Genomic DNA, 15,028 nt, shown 5'->3' on the forward strand with positions numbered 1-15,028 from the left:
TTCTAACTTACTTATAATCACTCATTTTGAATTTCTTGAGTATATGATTTAAATATCTTTCTTGACTCAAGCTTAAAAGCTTGGAGCTTCTCTCTCGGTGATTTTAATTCTAAGAACATAGAATGCTTCTCCCATGTCTTTCATTTCGAATTGTGAATTTAATCATGACTTAGTTTTAATGATCATATCATTGCCATTTCTAGTCAGAAGAATGTCATCCACATATAATGAGAGAATAGCAAATTTACTCCCACTTTTCCAGACATAAACACAGTGGTCAAACTTATTTGCCACAAATCTTAATAATGTAATAGCCTTATGAAACTTTAAGTACCACTGACGTGGTGATTGCTTGAGTCCGTATAGGGATTTTTTTAACCTATATACTTTATTTTCTATCCCTTTTATTGTATAGCCTTCAGGTTGCTCCATAAAAATGGTTTTCTTAAGCTCACCGTTAAGAAACGTTGTTTTAACATCCATTTGATATAGATCTAGGTCGTAGTGAGCTACTATTGCAAGAATTATCCTTATCAAGGTGAACTTTGCAACCGACGAGTATGTATCAACATAATCCAATCCTTCTTTCTGTGAGAAACCCTTAGCAACTAATCTTGCTTTAAATTTGTCAATGTTGCCATCAGATTTGAATTTCTTCTTTAATACCCATTTACAACCAATGGCTTTTCTTTCCTCAGGTAAATCAACTAATTCTCAGACTTGGTTTTTCTCAATGGACTCAATTTCCTCGTCCATGGCTTTTACCCAGTCTGTTGACTCACGTTAGTTTATTGCTTCATCATATGATAGGTTATCTTCCATGTCATCAATGTCTAAAGCATAACACAGTTCCTCTGATAGATAGACATAATAGTCATCCAAGTAAGACGGAGGAGCTCTATACCTTTTTTGTCCAACCTGAGACTGTTGAGAAGAAGAAGAAGAAGGAGTGATTTTAGCAGGTTTTCCATTACTTATAGGTTCTTGTATGTCATCTGAATCATATTGTAGATCAAGAGGATCATCATTATTTATTTCTGGAATAAATTCTTTCATGTTTTGATCTTCCAAGAAGATAACATCTCTACTTTCGATTAATCCCTTATTTGGTGATATAATCTATATTTTTTGGATCCTTTAGGATATCCGATAAAAATACATCTTATAGATCTGGTATCCAATTTATCCCCTGATCGTTCTATAACTTTTATATGAGCTACAGAACCCCATCTACGAAGGTGGCAGAGAGTAGGTTTTCTTCCTGTCCATGATTAATAAGGGGTTGTGACAATAACTTTACATGGAACTCTATTTAATACATATGTTGTTGTATGTAAGGCTTCTCCCCAAAATACTTTAGGCAAAGAAGCGTTAGATAACATACATCTAACCATATCAAGAAGAGTTCTATTAAACCTTTCAGCCACACCATTTTGTTGAGGTGTGCTCTATGTGATTGGGAAGGAGCTGTCAATGCACGTCTCCTTGTGGTGGGACATTGCAGGTTCAAAACCCTAGTGATACGTTGGATAATAACTGGTGGAGGTCTGCCTAGCCTAACCCTAGCTTGCCTTTTGATGTAAGTAACTATGGTCATGTTTCACGAAGTTGTTTCAATTGTTAAAGAGAGAGGAGGGCCCACTCTTTCTCTAACGTTTGAGACTGTAGCCTTATCCAGAATGATCCGCTCATTCTGGATAAGCTCCAGGTGAAATAGAAATCGTTTCTGGGGTAAACGGCTACCCAGAGGGAGGTAAATCTCCCAGCAACCCTTCTCTTTTTATAGAAGGGATTACTCACTGCATATGTGACATGTGAGTAGAAACCCCCTTTAAAGAAGGTCATTTACGATATCCAACCTCAAATCCTTTGTTCTCTTCTTTACTTCGATCCTACAGATACTCACAACTATGGTTTTTGCTGGAAAAGGGGTGGAGAAGGCGGCCAACTCTGTGTGCACCTTCAGCAAAATATAAGGGGAGAACGTGGCATTAACAGCTTATCCAATCGCAGCTCTAAGTAGAGCGGGTAGGGTTTGAGGGAGAAGAGAGAGGAGTTTTTTTTGTTCACCCTAAAAAGCTTGGCGGTAAAATATTAGTATCTGATTATTTATTCTGAAGCTGTAGTTAAAAGTTAAAGGTTCGGAGTTAAAAGTCTCAACAACAGTTTTTATTAAACCGTAGTTAATAACTATTTTTAAGTACAACTTTCAACCATCGTAGTTGATGTTTTGAGTCAAAAGGCGTAACTAGCAGCATTGCATTAAAAAAAACAATACTAGTTAATCGATGTGTGATCTTCTCGAGTAAGTTCGAGAAAGATTAAAGAATGATCTAATGGCCCAACATATTATCACTTTGGTAAAAGAAAGAAAGACCCAAAGATTTTGGTTGAAGATGATTTACTTTGTACTACTGGAGATCTACATCCCTCATTGGATACTCTACAAAAGCACTTGATGCAAGAGTGTCACGACATGCACTTTGGTTGAGAATCTAGGACAGTAGAGGACATTGGCATTATTGGAACATGTATATTATTGGTCATAAATGCGCAATGGCATCGATACATACATAAACTTGCTTGATCGGTGGGCAAGACAAGGTCATCAACCAGAGACTAGATAGATTATTGAAGCCATTACCAGTGTCGAGTCGTCTATGAAAATGTATCACCATGAACTTCATTATCAATTTGCCGAAGGTAGAAGGTTGTAATTCAATTCTTGCGGTTGTAGAAAAGTTTTCGAAGTATGTTATCTTTGTACCTACCTATGTCAGTTGCTTAGTTGCTTACACTTCGAAGTTCATGCGGCATGTGGTGATGTATTGAAGAATCCAAAAGTGCATTGTTAATGATCAAGATACTCGCTTTACTAGAAAGTTCTGGTGTGAGGTAATCCGCTTAATGGGGATAGACTTGCATTTTAGCACTAGTTTTCATCTTCAAATAGATGGGTAGACCAAGCAGATTAATGATATGTTGGAGGAGTACCTTTGACAATTTGTTAGTGTCAACCAAAGAGATTGGGTAGACTTACTTGATATCGCTTAATTCTGCTGCAACCTCTAAAAGAATGAGTCGTTCGGCTACAGTCCTTTTAAAGTTTCAACCGAACAACAATTGCATACTCCACACTCTCTTGCTTTCTGAGGATGTGGGAAAACACCATATACATATCAATTTGTTAGAAACTGGCAAGACCAGATAGAGATGGTGAAAGTGTATCTAAACAAGAAGAAATGAGCGGTCGAGATGCGTCAACCTGCATAGTGTTATGTTGGAGATAAGGTATTGTTGAAGCTCTTTCTGGAACTCACTGTCATTTTTGGGGAACACCATCGATGTCTCATTCACAAATATGTCAGCCCCTTCACCATCACAAAGTGTGATGAAGATGAAGGACTTGTCTGCAATTTTTCAAGTGCATCTAGTCTTTCATTCATAAAATCTGAAGTCATTCTATGAAGATAAAGGAGATCTACACCGAAGCATATCTCAGTGTGCTCTTATCCCACACCGCATTCCTTCAACAACTAGCATTATAGGTAGAGAACCGAAAGTCATCCTCAATCACTCCAACAACTACCTTGGTGAAGTGAAGAAATATTTATTACAGTAGAAAAGTCTACCAGAGAATGAAGCTACTTGGGAGAAAACAACCAGCATATGGATAGAAGTACCATGCACGATTGTCGTTGAGGACGACACCAACTTAGTCGAAGAGCATGTTTTAGATCGCCAAGTTTTTCACTTTTGGTTACTTGATGTAAATACCTTTTGGCTTTCGTTAAGTGCTTGTAATGAGCTTTGCCATAAGAACCCCAGGTATAAGATGAATTCGAGATTCCTCTATACTCGATAACTTTCATAATAGAAGTTTTTGGATTCTTGCTTTCTTCTATTCTCTTTGCCTCTCCATTATCTTTATGTGATTGTGTGTGTTCGTGCTTATGTGACTACACCTGCGCACTTACAAATGAAAATTAGTTTACTTTTTATTGTGTGCTTGAAAGGTCATTCTGATGTTAGGGTACACTGGAGCATGTCGTTGGGGCCTTCGCATTTAGCCCGTGACAACATTTGATCCACTCTCAACAAAATATATCAACCATTTTGCGTCTTGTGAGTTCCATAGCCAAATTGAACACGTCATGCCACAAGATGTGGCCTGCACACTTTTTTGTGAATTGTATCCCTGCATCAATCCCTGGTTTTTCACTGTGGGTGGCCTTCCAAAAACTGTTTATCAATCCCTTGAGTATGATAAGGGACGGGGTAGCTAAGGATGTTAATGGAATGACTATTATCTGAGACATGACCTGAATTTGTTTCTGGTTTAGTTGGATTTGATAAAGAAAACTGAATGTGATTAAAATGGCATTCAGAGTAGAATTTCTTCATAAAAATCAGATTGATGTCCAAGTATAATTATATGTTTAATCGGATTTTGGCTTACCTTTTCTGCATTCATATCTGAATTTAACTCCGGTTAGCCAATATTCCATTTAGGGTGTCGACGGGTCAGGTTACTAGATCCAGACCTGATTTGAGATAATGGTACCGGGTTCAGACCCGGGTTTAATCGGACACACCATAAGACAAACTATACCCAGATCCTATAATGATACCTGGTAAAATTATATATATATATATATATATATATATATATATATATATATATATATATATATATATGTGTGTGTGTGTGTGTGTGTGTGTGTGTGTGTGTGTGTGTGTATTGTATTAAAAAATTATGGATCTTAGTCCGGGTCAGGATTGGGCCTGGTACAAAATTTCACAAACCATACCCAGCTCCAATATTAATCAGACCTTTAGGGTCCGACTCGAATTCTATTCAAACCTACTTATTTTATCACCAAAACCCTGACCCCATAGGGTTTGGAATGGGTAGAGTCTGGTTCAAACCCGACCGGTTGACAACCCAAATTCCATTATTTGGTTCTAGTATTAGCCACATCGAAACGTGTTTACATCAGCATGGAAAAAAAGATAAATTTCAAAGAGGGGACCTTAATGTGTTCTCATATAATTAACAATCAGGATTTACTCCCAAATTGGTTTTCCAGATCCCTTAGCCACATCGAACCGTGTTTATATCTTTGATTGAGGGCAAGGAAAAAAAAGATAAATTTCAAAGAGGGGCCTTAATGTGTTCAGCATGACCTGATCTGCTTCCAATGTGTTATCATATAATTAACAATCAGCACTTACTCCCAAATTGGTTTTCAGATCCCTTAGCACCTTCGTGTTAACATGAAGTCTTCTTTTTTTATCATTTTTTCTATTTACTGGCAGTAGTCTACTGCCATTAACTCCATCTTTTAAAAATCATGAAGTGCTAACCACGTTGATAACGTTGACGGAGAACGGACGGCACAATTTATGTGCAATTAAGAAACGGAGAACCATCTTCGTCCCACGGCATCATGAGAGGAGTAGCAATGTACCACACCACCACCACCACCCTTTTCTTCCTCCTCGTCTTCCTCACACCCACCATCTCTGGCCATCACTCCGACCAGCACTCACCTCCCGCCCCTCCCTCCGACCCGCACTCACCAGCCTCCCCTCCCTCCCACCCCTCACCTGTCCCCCATCACCGACCTTGCCCCGAGGAGCCACCTTCCCCACCCCCGGAACCACCTCGCCCCCTTCTGCACTGTAATTGCTGCGAACCAAACCAGAACGTGCACTGCCATTGCTCCGAGCCGGAACCACCTTGCTCCGAGCCGGAACCACCTTCTCCAGCGCCGTACTTTCCTCTACCTCCCCCCGACCTCCCGCTCTCACCTCCCCACGTCCCGCGCTCACCTCCCATCCCGCAGCGACCGGGTCCCATCCAGGTTAACCCACACTACCGCTTCGAGAACTCGAGGCTCAGGCAGGCTTACATTGCCCTCCAGACATGGAAGAGGGCCATCTTCTCAGACCCCAATGGGATAACCAGCAACTGGGTTGGCACTAACGTGTGCGGCTACAACCGGATTTACTGCTCCTCTTCTCCCCATGACCCCAAGATGAAGGTGGTTGCAGGGGTGGACCTCAACCTCTGCAACGTCGGAGGAAATCTCCCGGAAGAGCTCGGCCTTCTCTCTGACCTAGCATTGTTTCACCTCAACTCCAACCGGTTCGGCGGCAAAGTCCCCCGTAACTTCTCCCAGATGAAGCTTCTCTCTGAGCTCGACCTCAGCAACAATCGCCTCTCGGGACGGTTCCCAGAGGTGGTGCTGGACATGCCCTCGTTGAAGTTTCTGGATATAAGGTTCAATCAGTTCAAGGGAGCCGTGCCCAGCAAGCTGTTCGACTTGCCCCTCGACGCCATCTTCATCAACAACAACAAGTTCGAGTCCGGGATCCCGGACAACATCGGCAACTCGCCGGTTTCCGTCATGGTGCTCGCGAACAACGGCTTCCAGGGCTGCCTTCCGCCGAGCTTCGTCGACATGTCGGAGACGCTGGAAGAAGTAATACTCATGAACAACGGGCTCCACTCGTGCTTCCCGAATCCCGGAGGAGATAGGGAAGATGAAGAAACTCACTGTTCTGGACGTGAGCTACAACCAGCTGGTGGGGGAGCTGCCGAAGAGCCAGGTGGGACTGGTCAGGCTGGAGCAGCTGAATGTCGCGCACAACATGCTCTCCGGGAGGGTGCGGGAGAGCATCTGCAGGCTGCCGAGCCTGAAGAACTTCACGTACTCGGACAACTACTTCACTGGCGAGGCGCCGAGCTGCCTGCGACTTCCGGCATTCGACGATCGGCAGAATTGTCTGCCCGGGAGGCCGAAGCAGAGGCCGTGGAAGCAATGTAGGTTTCATGCCCACCGTGCTGATTGTAGCTTCTTTCAATGCGGCTCTGACACACCATCACCACCACATCATTGGCCCTGGCACCACCACCACCCATGAGACACTAGACCATTCGGTGTGAGAGACCACGAGAATCTCCCGAAGCAGCACAGCCAACCAGGTCTGTTGCCTTTTTCATTTGTTAAGTTTGAGTTGAGTTGAGTTGAGGTGTATGTTTTGAACTTTCAGTTTTAGTTCTTTGTGAAAGTTTAAAAAGAAAAGAAAAAAAGTGACAATACTGCAGAAAGGGTGCATCAGTAGTGGGTCATATTCGTTTGAAATATTTAGGAATAAATATTGGTCAGAGAAAGAGAGTGCTGCAGGGGGAAGAGTTTATAGAGGATCAAATTCATAGGCTAGCGCCTCTCTCTCTCTCTCTCTCTCTCTCTCTCTCTCTCTCTCTCTGATCTCAGAAGGGTCACGATTGTTGTGATATTGAATGTGGCTGCCATGTTGTTTTAGCTTGTACTTGGATGCTAAAAAAAAGTAAGGGATTTTGTCTGGTCTGTGGATGTCGAACACTCTTCGCCTAATGTTCCTCTGCAATTGCGCGGATTGATGATTTGATTCAATTGGAGCCCCTGTTGTTGAATTGAAATTTCAAACTAATAATACATGTCATTTAATTTTATAAAATTATTTGTTATTTGTATTTCTGAAAAATTGTAACCTTTGACTTGAAAGCCACAGCTCTTAAAGGTGGCGGGAAAGATAAAGTGACACGTAATGAAAAATCTCTGACCTTTCCAAACAGAGAAAATCTCTCTAAGAGAGTTTTTCTAAAAAAACCATCGGTGGAGAGGTGGTGAAATGTTGCTTACCCAGAGAAAATGGTGAGGTCCACTCCCCACCATTCATCTCACCATATATCACTACCACCACCCATCATCTCACTGTTACCACTACCACAGTCTCACCACCACCAACACCTTGAAAGGACTCTCAAGCGCAAGAGAACCAAAACCTCAGACCAACTCTCAAAACACGCATACATAATCCCTTATTTGTAACTAAAGTCAAGGAGGTGTGTTTTCTATGGGACTCTCCTTACACACGGAGACCCAATTACAATTGGACTGTATAAGAACTTCTTGAATGAGAAGTCCACCTTGCAGTTATCCAGATGATATAGAGCCACCTTATCATGTGGGCCAGGACTCTTCTTGACATGTGGATATGTGGTGAAGATTTTGAAAACAAAATTTTTAAATTAAAAATTGTGCACTAAATAATAATTTAAAATCTAATTCTTGCACTTGTTGCAGAGTAGCAAGTCAGATCGTCTTCACAGAAACGATACTTAAACAAAAATGATTCACTAAACTTAACTTTATTAATAATTGAGAAAATGAAATTACAGTATCTTTATTTACAAGCTAACTGAAAAATAAAAGAGAATAAAAATAGTAAAAATTCTAATCTGCTCAAGCCCTCAAATGAATTTCATGGAGCTTTAAGAAAATAGTCCCACACGTCCACCTTAGCCCACCTTCCTCTTTATTCTGGCACATTATAAACACCTATAATATAAAATAAAAAAAGAAAAAAGATACTACTACCCTATTCTAAACAATTATCAAATGAATATCAAATAAGCAAGTTAAAATTAACTAAATAATTAGAGGGGCCTAAAATAAGGAACAATAAAATTAAGGAAATCAAATTAAAAGGAAACATTATAATTAACAAATGAAGTAAACTAGAAAATAACTACACTTAAAACTAAAAGAAATATCGATTAGTCTAATTTAAACTAAACTATTGGCTAAGAAATAATCTAACATAATTTGTCTAAATTAACTAAATCAAATATATAGAAACATGAATAACTAATGTATGCTGAATTAAACAACAATCAAGAACTAATCAAATTAATTACCTAACCTAACTAATCAAGAACAAGAAAATAAGAAATAACTAACTAATTTAACATGAACTTAAACAAGAAAATGCTAACCATATAACAAAGATCAAGAATTGAAATAGCTAACAAAGTACTTAATAAACTAATACAACGACAACAACAACAACAACTACGCCTTCATCTCAAAACAATTGGGGTCGGCGATATGAACCAACAAAGAAAATCATTTTGGGTCTTCCACATGAATCCTTCTCCTCCAATCATTTCTATCCAATGCCATGTCCTCGGTGCGATTCAAAGCATTCATATCCTTTCCTATCATCTCCATCCAAGTCTTCCTAGGCCTACCCCGACCTCTTTTAACTAATATATTTTTTCATTTCTCCATCTTTCTAACTGGAGCATCATTAGGCCTTCGCCGAATATGTCCAAACCACCGCAAATGATTCTCTCTCATATTATTTTCAATGGGTGCAATGTCTACCTTCTTATGTATCTCCTCGTTCTGAATCTTATCTTTTATTGTATTTCCACACATCCATCTAAGCATACGCATCTCAGCTACACTCATTTTTTGAATATGATGTCTCTTGGCAGCCCAACATTCTGTATCATATAGTAAAGCGGGTCTAATAGTCATCCTATAAAATTTTTCCTTCAACCGCAATGGCATTCTACGATCGCACAACACTCTAGTTGCACTTTTCCATTTCATCCACCCAACCTTTATCCTATGATTTACATCTCTATCAATTTCTCCATACTTTTGAATGATAGATCCCAAATATTTGAAACAATCATCCACCGGTATTTCTTGCTCACCAAGCTTCACTACACTCCCATCACTACTTCGTTGCTTACTAAACCGACATTCCATATATTTTGTCTTACTCTTACTCAACTTAAAACCTCTTGCTTCCAATGTATGTCTCCATAATTCTAACTTAGCATTAACCCCAGCTCTAGACTCATCAATCAAAATGATATCATCAGCAAACAACATACAGCACAACACATTTTCTTGAATTGATCTCGTAAGCTCATCCATCACTATAGCAAATAGCTAACTTATCTAACTTAATAAACTAATAAATTAACTAATTTAATAACTAATTTATCTAACTCAACTGTATGGAATTCAAACTATCTAAGAAAATTGATTAACAAACAATCAAGAAGAAAGCTAACCGAATTTACAAGAATTAAATTAATTAATTAACTAGCCTTTCTAATAATTATGCTAACATGTTGTACGAATATTCAAAACTAGCTGTATTCAATTGCATATGTCTTGAATACATATTGCATATTTTTCACTATCATGTGAGTCATAATTTCAATATCATACCCAAAATGTCTCAGAATAATGCATTAACACATACTTTTTTTGCATTCATCAATTAACATGCATGTATCTCACATTTTATCATGATGCATTTAACATTATAACAATTCACATCATGCACTGACCACACTTTTTGCTATCACGCAATATGCATCATAAGTTAACTTTTTTTATTCGAATAACCACACCACTCCATAAGGAGTAGTGTTCATGCTATATTCATCAAATCATATTTATGATATGTCTTAACAATCCATATAGGTTATGGTAAAAAATGTATGTCATATACAAGAAGCTAACATAATCATTAATGTTTCACTTAATGAAAATATGTAGCTTTAAACCACATAGGCAAGACAAATGTTACTAAATTTCATCAAAACTTACAACCTATACAAAATCCAAATTAAGTCATGATTATTTTTTGAGACAAATTAACCTACTTAATTAACATATCATATATAGTTTAAATTGCCGATTTTATCATATCATTTTTCATAAACCCATACTTTAAAATCGCTGATTAAAAGCTTGAAATCATACATAGACATCATTCCACAAAAACCAAATTTTAAATTACAGGTCACTATGTAGTTCATAAAACACCTATATATATTATTTTCTTTTTTTATAAAATACATTTAACTACATCACTAAATAAAAATGAACATTAAACTAAATCTAGGCATGCTGGAACTCATATTTTCAACCGTCAGTCACGAGTTGCATCATGTCTCTCTTTTTTTATATGCCTGATTTAACAAAAATTGTTATTTTAAACATAATCGTCTCTCTCTCTCTCTCTCTCTCTCTCTCTCTCTCTCTCTCATAAGACTAAACCAACGCCAGCTGGACTATTTCAAGAAAATGCAGAGTTTACATATATCACCAATCCCAATTTTACAAAAAAATTGTCTTAAACTCTAAATAAAAAAACCATTTTAAGCATAATTCTATTTCTTTTTTTTTCCTTTTGCATTCGATGCCCAGAAAACATAAAAATATTTTCAATCATACAGTCTATGCTTACACGCATAAAACAAATCTACTTGTGTGCATACTTCACTGATTAACTATAGCGTCTGTTATCTTAAATAAAACTACCAACTAAAAGTTTGATTCCCAAGAACAACACGTGCTGTTAAAAATGACACAACATACTACATGGAAAAATCGGTAAACAACAATTTAACGTTCTATGTCAAATAACATGGTTGTTCAAAACAAAAATTCCAGAAATTTATAAAAGAAAATCGATAAACATGAATCAACTTTTTTATGTCAAACAACAATATGGCTGATCAAAATGAAGATTTTCAGAAATTAACATGGAAAATTGACATTTCATGGAGCCTAATTTTCACACGCATATACTTAGGTCAGAGTACCTACCCTAAATCGATGTAGCAGTGGTTGGACTCTAGTGGACAGCCACAAAGCCAACTAACTATCGTCACAATTACAACTATCTAGTTGGAGTAAAATAAAGAGAGAGATATAGGAGAGTATAGGAAAAATGAGGGCAGATGTAGGCTTTATATAGAGAGGAAAAGGGTGGAAGTTACAAAATGAATTAGTGAGATCTAGGAAGTTTCATTTCCCAAGAGTCATCTAGTGCAGTGGGGAGGGAGTTAGATTAAGATGTCATAAACGTATGGGGTTAATGAGAGAGAGAAGTGGGTGGGAGGTTTAAGAAACTCAAAAGTCCTCTTATATATATATATATATATATTCTACTAACTTTTGTAACTTCCCCCCATTCACGTGAATAGGGGTGTGGTTTAGCCCACCTCTTCTAGTTGTTGTAACCCTTACATTATTTCAGCCCACCATCTTAGGTGTAACCCCTACTTAAAAAAATGTGTTTTCTAAATGGCTTTATTAAATTTTATCATTTAAAATATTTTTTTCTTTTCTTTGGTTCAAGTGGGGTCCACTAGAGAGAACGACCCCTCTTTTTAACGTCTACTCCTCCACTCACTTTATTAGATATATATATATGTGTTCCTATACTATGTAATTATTTCATACTTTATAAAATCCATCTCATGTATTAAATCTTATATCTAGTACTACTTTCATTTTATTTTATATTATTAAATTATGGATCCAGTCCTATGTACATTGATTCATACTCACACCGAAAATCATTTTGGATTTTCAGATCTTGAGATCTAGATCCAATTTGGATCCTTTCGAGATTCGGATCCAATTACCAAAATTTGACCCATATATATTTTTATATCCTTTATTGAAATCTCGAACTAGATCCAGGTACGGGATCCATTTCTTATAAATAGTGGATTTTAGATATTTTCGGTATTAGACCAAGATCTAAATCCCCATATATTTTCAATTCACAAAATTAAATTTTTTGATTTACATTCCTCACAAATCCTTAGTTTATATTAACTTTTCAATAATTATTTTTAAAACATAAAATTTTCTCAAAAATTTATGGGTCTTACATCCTTCCCTCTTTAAAAAAAAAATTGTCCACAAAGTTTAAGTTATGATTATGTACCAAACAATTTAGGGTATTTCGCTTTCACCTCTTCCTCTGGTTCGACACATACATTCTTCTATTATGTGGTATTGCCATTGCACTTTTACCTAAAGAATAGTCTTCTTTTTTAGTACTTGCTCGTGTTAATCAACAATCTCAATAGGTTACTACTCGATTATAAGATCTTTTTCTATGTCGAGATTCTCATATTGAATGATGTGTGTTAAGTTCGGCATGTACCTCCTTAGGATAGACACATGGAACATATTGTGAATGTTGATAAATTGAGGAGGAAGTGCCACTCTATATGCTAATTCTCTAAACTTTTTGAAAATTTCAAAGGGTCCCATATATCTTGGACTGAGCTTACCCTTTTTTACCAAAATGGAACACACTCTTCGTCAGTGAAACTTTGACGAACACATGGTCTCGTATCGCAAAAGCAAGTTCCCATTGTCTCTAGTCAGCATAGTTCTTTTGACGACTCTAGGCTGTCAAAAGTCCCTTTCTAATAAACTGCACTTGATTCATATAGTGTTGAAGTATAATTAGGTATTCTATAGTCTGATCACCAACTTCGCTCCAACAAATAGGAGATCTGTAGGGTCTCATGTACAAAACTTCATACAGAGTCATACCAATACTTGAATGAAAACTATTTTTATATTTTTATCATCCTTTCCGATTGTCCATCTATTTGAGAATGAAAAGTTGTACTAAACTTGAGTTTCATTCTCAAAGCCTTCTATAGCTGCCCCAAAAATTTTAAAGTGAATCTCGGATCTCTATAGAAAATGATTGATAATGGAATTCTGTGCAGTCTAACCACTTTGTCTATATATAAGTCTGCAAGGCTTTCTAAAGTTTAGTTCATCCTGATTGGTAGAAAGTGTGCTGACTTTGTTAGACGATCAACAATGACCTAGATTGTATCGTACTGATGCCTGGTCTTAGGTAGACCTACCAAAAAATTTATGGTAATGTCTTCTCACTTCCACTAGGGTATCTTCATAACTTGCATCATACCTTTAGGCTTTTAATGTTCAATCTTAACTTGTTGGCACACCAAAGATTTTGAAACGTACTCTACAATTTTGTATTTTATTTCATTCCACCAAAAATTTTGCTACAAATCTTTGTACATTTTAGTGCTTCTAGGGTGAATGGTAAACTTGGACCAGTGGGCATCATCAAGTAATTATTTCCTCAATTATAGAACTTTAGGTATCCATAACTTTGACCAAACAAAATACTACCATCTTCTTCTAAATGTAATGTCGCTTGGTCTAGTTGACAAGTTGCTATCATCTTGGAAAAACTTGGGTCATCTTTTTGTTGACTAATGATTTGATCAATAAGATCTGTTCGGATAGCCATATTGGCTATTTCGATCTTTCATGTATCAAAGTCAAATGGCTTTGTTAGCATAAAAATATAATATAGAGCAAATTTTCTTTAACCAATATTTTATTTATAATGATGCAGTGTATAGGACACTACTCAATGAGAGTACTTTCACAAAAACTCTATCACACATCACCTTTGTTACTAGATATAAGGTGATAAGGAGGTATTGTAAGAGTATAGTAGGGTGAATCTAGATTGTACAAGAGAAAATTTGAAGAATTATTGAGGGACTCTAAGATAGAAGAGAAAGATTCGAGGGTATAGGAGGGCTCATCATCTCCTTGATAGCCTGATGAGCTACCTTGGAAGATCGATACCCTGGACATAACCAGATCATCTTCTCTAATAATAGTGGTCATGGCTTCTCTACACATTGTCTGAGTCCAATAGCGTCCTCGTGCCCTTATCATGGCTCCTCTTGTTCGATGTACCATTCCTCTCCTGACAAGTACTGGACACCCAACTGCTTCTCTGTGTTTAGATCTAATAATAGTTGTCATGACTTCTCTACACATTGTTCGAGTCCAATAGCATCCTTGTGCCCTTCTCATGGCTCTCATTCAATGCACCACTCCTCTCCTGATAGGTATTGGACACCCTATTGCTTCTCTGTGTCCAAATCGACCATCTTAAGAAGACTCTGCTATAGCAACTCTATCGTAGATGGGGGATATAGAATGTCCTCGGGCACTGGCCATAGGTTTCTTGCCTCTCACACAACGGGCCTGTGTTATGCGTGCCCCTCTCCTTCTAACAGAAGTCTCCACACCCATAACTTTCTCTTAGACAACCCGTGTACCTTGCAAACGTTCTATATCGGGTTGTGGTTACCCCACTTGTGCCTAAGATGGTACTGGAGGGTCTTCAAACTAGTTCTCAGGCACATCCTAAATCGCTTGCCCCAATTCAAACATTAAGAGGGTTACACGTGTCACCACAATGAAAATATGATTTAGTTGGTCACATCAACTATTAATCGCATCAAACATCACTAGTACAACAATTAACAAAATAAAAAATCACTTACAAAGCATTG

General features: G+C 37.7%; 1 pseudogene; it reads left to right on the forward strand.

Moving 5' to 3' along the window:
- The first annotated feature begins 5,450 nt into the window (after positions 1-5,450).
- Positions 5,451-6,930, forward strand: LOC149830096 (leucine-rich repeat extensin-like protein 7 pseudogene; annotated as a pseudogene).
- Positions 6,931-15,028: the final 8,098 nt, after the last annotated feature.

The sequence above is a fragment of the Nuphar pumila genome, chromosome 8 (genome assembly GCF_984573655.1).
Source record: "Nuphar pumila chromosome 8, dmNupPumi1.hap1.1, whole genome shotgun sequence".
Taxonomy (NCBI): domain Eukaryota; kingdom Viridiplantae; phylum Streptophyta; class Magnoliopsida; order Nymphaeales; family Nymphaeaceae; genus Nuphar; species Nuphar pumila.